This window comes from Haematobia irritans, chromosome 2 (genome assembly GCF_050003625.1).
Source record: "Haematobia irritans isolate KBUSLIRL chromosome 2, ASM5000362v1, whole genome shotgun sequence".
Taxonomy (NCBI): domain Eukaryota; kingdom Metazoa; phylum Arthropoda; class Insecta; order Diptera; family Muscidae; genus Haematobia; species Haematobia irritans.
Window position 1 is genome coordinate 151,104,465 of NC_134398.1, and position 11,019 is coordinate 151,115,483.

An 11,019-nucleotide genomic window follows, 5' to 3' on the forward strand; every position below is an offset into this window, starting at 1 on the left:
TGAGATGATAACGAACTTTTTATGGCCCTAATTAGAAGATATGGATGTGGACGATATGTGGTTTCAGCAGGACGGTGTCACTTGCCACACAGCTAACGAAACAACGGCTCTTTTGCGCAACAAATCCAATGGCCGTGTTATCTCACGTAATGGCGATGTCAATTGGCCGCAAAGATCATTTGATTTGACACCGTTGGACTTTTTTCTTTGGGGTTATTTGAAAGAAAAGGTGTACGTCGATAAGCCAGCAACAATTCAAGAGCTAATGGATGAGATAATTCGGCACATAACCGGCATAGAACCTCCATTATGCCTCAGCGTCATCGAAAATTTGGACCATCGGATGAAGGTGTGTCACCGAGGTCGCTGCGCCCATTTGGCCGATATTTTATTCCATACATAATTGAGTAATACCAATATATCATAATCAATTAAAATTACAATAATTTTATAAATAGTATGTGTTTTATTCAAAATCAACATCGGCCCTTGAAATTTTAACTACCCTTTAGCTCCCATATATATCTTTCGCCCGATATGGATTTAATTGGCCTCAGACGCCACAGTTTCATTTTGAATTGAATTAAATCTTTTTAAAATTTGGTTTACTCGTAAATCGTTTCAGATTTAAATATAGGTTAGGTTGGGTGGCAGCCCGATGTATCAGGCTCACTTAGAATATTCAGTCCATTGTGATACGACAGTGGTGAACTTATCTCTTATCACTGAGTGCTGCCCGATTCCATGATAAACTCAATGACAAGGGACCTCCTTTTTATAGTCGAGTCCGAACGAATTATATATTTGGTTTTTAGTGTTTTGCAATTTTGCACTATAGAATTATTCCATTCCACTTAGGATGTGAGATTAATTATCTCGATTGGTCCCTTTTGTTATCTGTATTATTAATCAGTTAAAAGAAATTTAATTTAAGTTAATTATGAATTAATTAACTCGCACAATACGGACCATATGCAACGGCTCTTTCAAAAAATCTCTGTGGAATTTATAAATACTTTTCACAGATGCCCAATGCCTATGAAAAATAAGGCATTAAACATAATAACAAGTTGAAGCATTTTGTATCCTAATCACATCCATCACCGTACTCCACAGGGGGTGATTATAAAACTTAAAATGTCTGCATGATTAACGTCACTCATTTTGAGACACAACGAAACCTTGAAATCTTTCCTTTTTGACAATGTACCTGGTATCTGGCAAAGACTATCAAATAGATGGGATAACATCTGTCATAAATCTGACACCGCATTGCATTGTCCACTCGTTAACTTTCTAAATTGTTACTGTTATGGTGGTACTTATTTTTCCAAACTCACTTAAACATTTATGGAATTTGAGGCCGTAATTGGGCGGTGTAATCAGTCGAGAAACGGAATAGACTAAACGTGCATTGCACCAAATTACCTTGGAAAAAAATTCTTTCATTAATTACACCGTGGAACATTGTATTATAAGTTAGTGCATGTGTTTGCAACACCCAGAAGGAGACGAGATAGACACCTGGTGTATTTGGCAATAATGCTCGGGGCCGGCCCCTACATTGAAAAAAAGCATGCCCGGTTCCAAAAATTTTGTCTTTACTTTAACAATTTTGGTATTTTTTCCGAGCCAAAGAAGCGGAGAATACAAGTAAGGATACTTTTGGGTTTTGTGTACTTGCTTATAGGAATCAAATTTTAATTTTTCACTTTTTCAGCTTATTTTCTTCATATGCCATAAAAGTCCTTAAAAACGAGTTAACGACAATTTTATTTTCTGACTCGACTTCCAGTATAATTTATGCTATGTTTAATGTAAAAAACGTCTTTAAAACAAAGTGTTGAAAAACATGTCCTATTTTTGAACGATTTTTTGCTTTCTAGTGAAGATGCAAAAAGACAACAAATTTAAAGACAATTTCATTAATTTTAAAGAATTTTTCTGAATTATTAAAGTCAAGTTGACCTTAGCCCAAACATTTTTTCTTTCATGTTATGATACCCATTTTAAGTCAAATCACTTAATTATAAGGACAATACGACTTCATTGAAAAGTTTATCGACTTTTGGACAAAAAAAAAAAACAAACTTCATATTAGCGAAATGTGTCGTTTATGCTAAGAAAAATTTGCATTCGTATTTTAAGGACATGAAATCTTTGGCCTCACGACAATATTTTTTTCAGTGTAGACACGGTTACATAATTGGTAGAATACTACCAAAAATTGTTGATTGTTTACTGTTTGGTAGATTAGTAGAATTTTTGATGTTTTGGTAGATTTTTCAAAATACTCGTATTTCTCTCCATCAAAGAGGTACTTCAACAAATTTGCTATAGAAATGAAATTTTGACAACATTTTCTATAAAAATCAAATGTTGACAATATTTTCTATGGAAATAAAATTTTGACAAAATTTTCTATAGAAATAAAATTTTGACAAATTATCTATAATAATCAAATTTTTATAAAATTTTCTATAGAAATACAGTTTTGACTAAATTATTTATAGAAATAAAATTTTGACAAAACTTTTCTATAGAAATACAATTTTGACTAAATTTTCTAAAGAAATGAAATATTGACAAAATTTTCTATAGAAACGAAATTTTGACAAAATTTTCTATACAAATAAAATTTTGACAACATTTTCTATGCAAATAAAATTTTGACAATATTTTTTATAGAAATAACATTTTGACAAAACTTACTACTGACAATTTTTTTTTTAAAAGAAATAATATTTTTAAAAAAAATCTATAGAAATAAAATTTTAACAAAATGTTCTATATAAATAAAATTTTAACAAAATTTTCTATATAAATAAAATTTTGAAAAAAAAAAAATATAGAAATAAAATTTTGACAAAATTTTCTATAGAAATAAAATTTTGACAATACTTTCTATAGAAATAAAATTTTTCCAAAAATTTTTATAAAAATAAAATTTTTTATAAAAATTAAATTTTGACAAAATTTTTAATTTAAAACAATGTTGACAAAATTTTCTATAGAAATAAAATGTTTACAAAAATTTCGATAAAAATAAAAGTTTTACAAAATTTTCTATAGAAATAATCTTTTGACGAAATTTTCAATATACAAAAATATAGACAAAATTTTCTATAGAAATAAAATTTTAACAAAATCTTCTATAGAAATAAACTTTTGACAAAATTTTTAATATAAAACAATGTTGACAAAATTTTGTATAGAAATAAAATGTTTACAAAAATTTCTATAAAAATAAAAGTTTTACAAAATTTTCTATAGAAATAAACTTTTGACAAAATTTTCAATATACAAAAATGTTGACAAGATTTTCTATATAAACAATTTTGACAAGATTTTCTATAGAAATAAAATTTCAACAAAATTTTCTATAGAAATAAAATTGTGACTAAATTTTTTACAGAAATAAAATCTTAACAAAAATTTCTACAGAAATAAAATTTTGACAAAATTTTCTATAGAGATAAAATTTTGACAAAATTTTTATATAGAAATAAAATTTTGACAGCTTTTTCTAAAATTTTGACAAAACTTTCAATAGAAATATTTTTTTAATAAGATTTTCTCCAAATGTTGGTATATTATTTTTGGATCGAGTGGCAGCCGTGTCTCTGTGTCGATATAGCCACGTTCGTCTGCCTGTGAATACATTTTTGTGATCAATGTCTAGCTTACAGTTTTAGAGCAATCGACTTGAAATTTAACAAAAGTATGTGTTTTAGGTCGGAATAGAATTTTTTGATTTGGGAAGTAATCAGTTTCGATTTAGATATAGTTCTCGTATACATCTTTTGGCCGATATGCCCTTATATGACCCCAGAAGCCAGTGTAAGAAGTTCAATTGATAGTACCGTAAAGTGTGCCAAATTTTGTTGAAATTGGTTCAGATTCAGCTAACGATCCCCTTCATATATCTTCCACCTGATTTACATTCATATGACCACAGAGGACAAACGTGTAATCCGATTTACATGAAACAGAGAGTAAATAGAATTAATAATCTTTATAAAATGGGTTCTGATTTAGATATAGCTCCGATATAAATCTTTCATCCGATTTAGGTGAAATTTTGCACAAGGAGTAGAATTAATATTCCTAATGTGCATGCTAAATATGGTTCAATATTATTCGCCCGATTTACACTCATATGTCCACAGAGCCCATATTTTTCCTCCAATTCATCTTACTAAGATTGTCCTCCGCCCCACGTCATTGGGTGATTTTTATTTAAGTCTATAGATTTTGTAGAAGTCTAAAAAAAAATTCCATATATATGTGCACCTGAAAAATTTGAAGGACTTGGCATTGTATCGAAAATGTAGATCTAGACATGGTTTATCGCATCTGACATTATTTGCTTGTTTTTATACCCTTCACCACTACTGTGGTACAGGGTATAATAAGTTTGTGCATTTGTATGTAACGCCAAGAAGGAGTAATCATAGACCAACCTTTTAGTATACGGATCGGCTTAGAATTAAATTCTGAGTCGATTTAGCGATGTCCGTCTGTCTGTCCGTCTGTCTGTCTGTCTGTCTGTCTGTTGATGTATTTTTGTGTGCAAAGTACAGCTCGCAGTTTTAGTCCGATTGTCCTAAAATTTGGTATAGGGTCCTGTTTCGGCTCAAAGACGATCCCTATTGATTTTGGAAAAAATCGGTTCAGATTTAGATATAACTGTCATATATATTTTTCACCGATCTGGTCATAATTGGCGTGTATATCAACCGATCTTCCTCAAATTCCGTACATCCGAATATGTTATGAGTCTCGAAAAACTTGCAAAATATCAGCAAAATCGGTTCAGATTTAGATATAGCTCCCATATATAGCTTTAGCCCGATTTACACTCATTTGCCCACAGAGGCCAATTTTTTACTCCGATTTAGTTGAAATTTTGCATAGGGAGTAGAATTAGCGTTGTAACTATGCGTGCCAAATTTGCTTGAAATCGGTTCAGATTTGGATATATCTCCCATATAAAGCTTTCGCCCGATTTACACTCATATGACCACAGAGGCCAATTTTTAATTCCGATTTAGTTGAAATTTTGCACAGGGAGTAGAATTAGCATTGTAGCTATGCGTGCCAAATTTGGTTGAAATCGGTTCAGATTTAAATATAGCTCCCATATATATGTTTTTCTGATTTCGACAAAAATGGTCAAAATACCAACATTTTCCTTGTAAAATCGCCACTGCTTAGTCGAAAAGTTGTAAAAATGACTCTAATTTTCCTAAACTTCTAACACATATATATCGAGCGAAAAATCATAAATAAACTTTTTCGAAGTTTCCTTAAAATTGCTTCAGATTTAAACGTTTCCCATATTTATACCCTTCACCACTACTGTGGTACAGGGTATAATAAGTTTGTGCATTTGTATGTAACGCCAAGAAGGAAAAGTCTGAGACCCATCGTTTAGTATACCGATCGTCTTAGAATTAAATTCTGAGTCGATTTAGCGATGTCCGTCTGTCTGTCTGTCTGTCTGTCTGTCTGTCTGTCTGTCTGTCTGTCTGTCTGTCTGTTGATGTATTTTTGTGTGCAAAGTACAGCTCGCAGTTTTAGTCCGATTGTCCTAAAATTTGGTATAGGATCCTGTTTCGGCTCAAAGACGATCCCTATTGATTTTGGAAAAAATCGGTTCAGATTTAGATATAGCTGCCATATATATTTTTCACCGATCTGGTCATAATTGGCGTGTATATCAACCGATCTTCCTCAAATTCCTTTCATACGAATATTTTATGAGTCTCGAAAAACTTGCAAAATATCAGCCAAATCGTTTCAGATTTAGATATAGCTCCCATATATAGCTTTCGCCCGATTTACACTCATTTGCCCACAGAGGCCAATTTTTTGCTCCGATTTAGTTGAAATTTTGCACAGGGAGTAGAATTAGCATTGTAGCTATGCGTGTCAAATTTGGTTGAAATCGGTTCAGATTTAGATATAGCTCCCCTATATAGCTTTCGCCCGATTTACACTCATATGACCACAGAGGCCAATTTTTTGCTCCGATTTAGTTGAAATTTTGCACAGGGAGTAGAATTAGCATTGTAGCTATGCGTGCCAAATTTGGTTGAAATCGGTTCAGATTTAGATATAGCTCCCATATATAGCTTTCGCCCGATTTACACTCATATGACCACAGAGGCCAATTTTTTGCTCCGATTTAGTTGAAATTTTGCACAGGGAGTAGAATTAGCATTGTAGCTATGCGTGCCAAATTTGGTTGAAATCGGTTCAGATTTAGATATAGCTCCCATATATAGCTTTCGCCCGATTTACACTCATATGACCATAGAGGCCAATTTTTAACTCCGATTTAGTTGAAATTTTGCACAAGGGGTTGAATTAGCATTGTTGCTATGCGTGCCAAATTTGGTTGAAATCGGTTCAGATTTAGATATAGCTCCCATATATATGTTTTTCTGATTTCGACAAAAATGGTCAAAATACCAACATTTTCCATGTAAAATCGCCACTGTTTAGTCGAAAAGTTGTAAAAATGACTCTATTTTTCCTTAACTTCTAATGCATATATATCGAGCGATAAATCATAAATAAACTTTTGCGAAATTTTCTTAAAATTGCTCCAGATTTAAATGTTTCCCATATTTTTTTTACTAACATTGTGTTCCACCCTAGTGCATTAGCCGACTTAAATTTTGAGTCTATAGATTTTGTAGAAGCCTATCAAATTCTGTCCAGATCGAGTGATATTTAAATGTATGTATTTGGGACAAACCTTTATATATAGCCCCAACACATTTGACGGATGTGATATGGTATCGAAAATTTAGATCTACAAAGTGGTGCAGGGTATAATATAGTCGGCCCCGCCCGACTTTAGACTTTCCTTACTGGTTGTTTACTAACATTGTGTTCCACCCTAGTACATTAGCCGACATAAATTTTGAGTCTATAGATTTTGTAGAAATCTATCAAATTCTGTCCAGATCGAGTGATATCTAAATGTATGTAACGTATTTGGGACAAACCTTTATATATAGCCCCAAACACATTTGACGGATGTGATATGGTATCGAAAATTTAGATCTACAAAGTGGTGCAGGGTATAATATTGTCGGCCCCGCCCGACTTTAGACTTTCCTTACTGTTTTTTTTACTAACATTGTGTTCCACCCTAGTGCATTAGCCGACTTAAATTTTGAGTCAATAGATTTTGTAGGAGTCTATCAAATTCTTCCAGATCGAGTGATATTTAAATGTATGTATTTGGGACAAACCTTTATATATATATAGCCCCCAATACATTTGACGGATGTGATATGGTATCGAAAATTTAGATCTACAAAGTGGTGCAGGGTATAATATAGTCGGCCCCGCCCGACTTTAGACTTTCCTTACTGGTTTTTTACTAACATTGTGTTCCACCCTAGTGCATTAGCCGACTTAAATTTTGAGTCTATAGATTTTGTAGAAGTCTATCAAATTCTTCCAGATCGAGTGATATTTAAATGTATGTATTTGGGACAAACCTTTATATATAGCCCCCAACACATTTGACGGATGTGATATGGTATCGAAAATTTAGATCTACAAAGTGGTGCAGGGTATAATATAGTCGGCCCCGCCCGACTTTAGACTTTCCTTACTGGTTTTTTTTTTTGAATTTTACAAAAAATTCTTCTTCATATTTTTAAAATTAAGTACCCACAACTTCAGTTGCACAATCTTTTGTACAATGTCTACATTTTTTTCAGTGTAGGATTACTTTTAGTTACTCACAATAATTCCGTTTACTTTGCATTGAATTCTAACCCACGTATTTTGCAGCTCTTACCCAAAATGACAAATTTTGGTTTTGTTTACCAGCATACTTAAATTCGTGGTAAATAATTACGAATTTATTTACGGTTGGGCATTTTACCTTTTGGACATAAACATCAACATCACATTACTTATAAAGCAAACAAAATTATACCTCACTCATTTTCGTTGGCTTTATGCCGAAACCCCATTATCTGGTATGCTGGCGCTCAACAAATCACTGTACATCAGATTTAACCATTTCAGGTAAATCTTCTTGGTTATTTTGGGGGTATGTAATCCTTCTGCTCTTCCATTTATAAAAGTAATTAAAATTTAAGGATAACAACGGCCAACATCCAGACAGAATAATGTATCAAGATCGAGCCAGCTATTTTGAGCATTTGTACAGCGATGAGTTTGTCCAACTTAAGTTAATTACAAAGGCCATTAAGAATTCGTCATACTCGAGATGTGTATATCTAGGATGGAGAGCAACAAATTTGGCGCATAGTAATAAATGTGATACGCCTTGCAACAATATCACAGAATAATGATAAACCATACATCCAACGGGGTAGAAACAATGCTGAAAAATACACGAAAAGAAAACATTAGGGTTTTTCATCACAACAGATGAGAAAAGGCTAATGGTGGAGCCAAATCGAATACAATGAAGCCAGAAAACTAATATGATGAATTAATATACCAGAAAATTTTGAAAACACTATCGAAATTAAAATAGATGAAAACAAGTATATATTTAAGTTCGGCCGGTCCTTTAAGTTAATCTTTAATAGCCATAATCGCAGATGGTTTTGATGACATATACCCTGCCAAGCATATAACATATATACCAACACATGGAAATCGGAAGACTTAACACATGGGAGTATACCAAAACAGGGACCGATACACATCATATTCGCTACACCGACGTAAAATATCTCTAAATTTTGAATTTCAGGCATATCGAAAAAATACGGTGTCTAGAAGCTAGAGGTGTGCACGTGAGTAATATTTTACTCACGCACACTCACGACGGAGAAATCTTATTCACGCACACTCACGCACGATATTTTTGGTAGGTCTCACGCACGCTCACGAAAAGAAAATTTGTACTCACGCACAAAAATCTTTTAAATGTCGTGACTCACGAAAAATATCGTGACTCGCGAAAAATGCCGTGACTCACGAATAATTTTATGAGTAATTTACTTATAGAACCTGACTGAAAATATGAGTATGATTAAAATCGAGAGCGTTATAAAACTTTTAACACTTAGGATGTCACTAAAATTATATATGAATTAATCTCGTAAGCATTTTATGGTCGTAAGCGGGATTATTTTCGTGTGCGTGTTTTTCCGAAATTAGTTACGCACACTCACGAAGATATTATTTTCGTTACTCACGCTCACGCACGACATTTGTTTGATTAATCACGCTCACCAACACTCACGCCGTTACCATTAGCGTGACTCACGACTCACAATTTCGATTCACGTGCACACCTCTACTAGAAACCAGAGAATGAAGCCGCCGAGTCGCGCCGCCGATTTTAGCCGTCGCCGACCCGTTTTTAGCAGTCGACGCCGCCGCCGAATATGTCGACTCATCTCGATTCAAATTTAGCTGCCAATTAATCTAAAATATTGATTTATATCAGAAAAATTTAATAATATTTGTTATAGTATTTGCCAAAATTTTGAACTTTCCACTTTCAATCAATTAGTATCAAGTTGCTATAATAGTTTTACAAAAATTTAGCTCAAAAAATTTGAATGAAATGTAAATTTGATTGTAAGATTTGTTGTACAACTAATCTCATTACAATTCGGAAAACTTCAAATTGATTTTATAATAGATAATTTTGCGCCGCCGAACAGAAAATTTTTTATCGGCATAGCCGTCAAGCCGCCGCCGCCGCCGGAGGCAAAAATTTAGTGTTAGCCTCCGCCGAAAAAAATGGGTCAGCTTAATTCTCGGCTAGAAGCCCATGAAGTCAAATCGCGAGATAGGGCTATTTGGAGGTATACCATACCATAGACCGACATCATATTCTGAACACTTATTTATGAACCCAAAATACCTCTAGATTTTGAAATTCAGGCAAATCGGATAAAAACGCTCAATAAGTCTAATCGGAAGATCAGTCTATATAGGGGGCTATATCGGAATGTGTAACCGTGGACACCATAATCGCCAAACCTATCTATGATTCCAATAATCCTCAAAATATTGAATTTCTGTCGAATCGGATAAAAATTGCGGTGTTGAGACGCTGAAGAAATCAAATCGGGAAATCGAGCTATATGGCGGTATTTTAAAATGTGGACCAAATCACACCATATTCGGCACACCTACCATATTTACTCGTATGCACCCAGAATACCTTAAAAATTTTGAAATTCAGGCAAATCGTATAAAAAGTGGGCTATATGAAAATCTGAACTCATATAGCCCGTCTCCGAACACGAAATTTCAGCAGGATAATAATGAAACATTGAAGACTGTAACGTGATTACAAACGGACAGACAAACAGACGGATATGGTTATATCGATCTTCCAATTTGATTTCTTGGCCTCCTACTGGCCGCAATTTTTATCCGATTTTCCTAAACTTTAAACTCTAACCGTATTTTAGGTCCATAACTTGGTGGAATGAATAATGTGTGCATCGGTCCAAGAGATATTTTATGTCCGCAAAAGAGAGTGTCAAATGTGGTGTGTATCGGTCCAGGTTATGGTATAGCCCCATATAGACCGATCATCCTCTTTGATTTCTTGGGTTTCTAGACACCGCAATTTTTATTCATCTTTGATATCCTCCATCCATCCCATTTGCAATACCATCTTACCTACAATGTGCCAAGTTTCAAGCCGATAGTTTGTTTCATTCGGAAGTAAGCTTGATTTCAACATACGGATGGACGGACATCTCTAAATCGAGTTTCACCATATCTAAGAATGTATATTCTTTATGGGATCTGAGAAAGAGGTGTGCACGTGACACGAAATCGTCGTGACTCACGAAATATTTCGTGCTCACGCGTCAGCCGTGAGTCACGCTCATGGCAACGGTGTGAGTGTGCGTGATTAACAAACCAAAATGTCGTGCGTGAGCGTGAGTCACGAAAATAATATCTTCGTGAGTGTGCATGAGTAACGAATTACGCTCACGAAACTAATCCAACTTACCAACATAAAACGCTTAAAAGATAAAT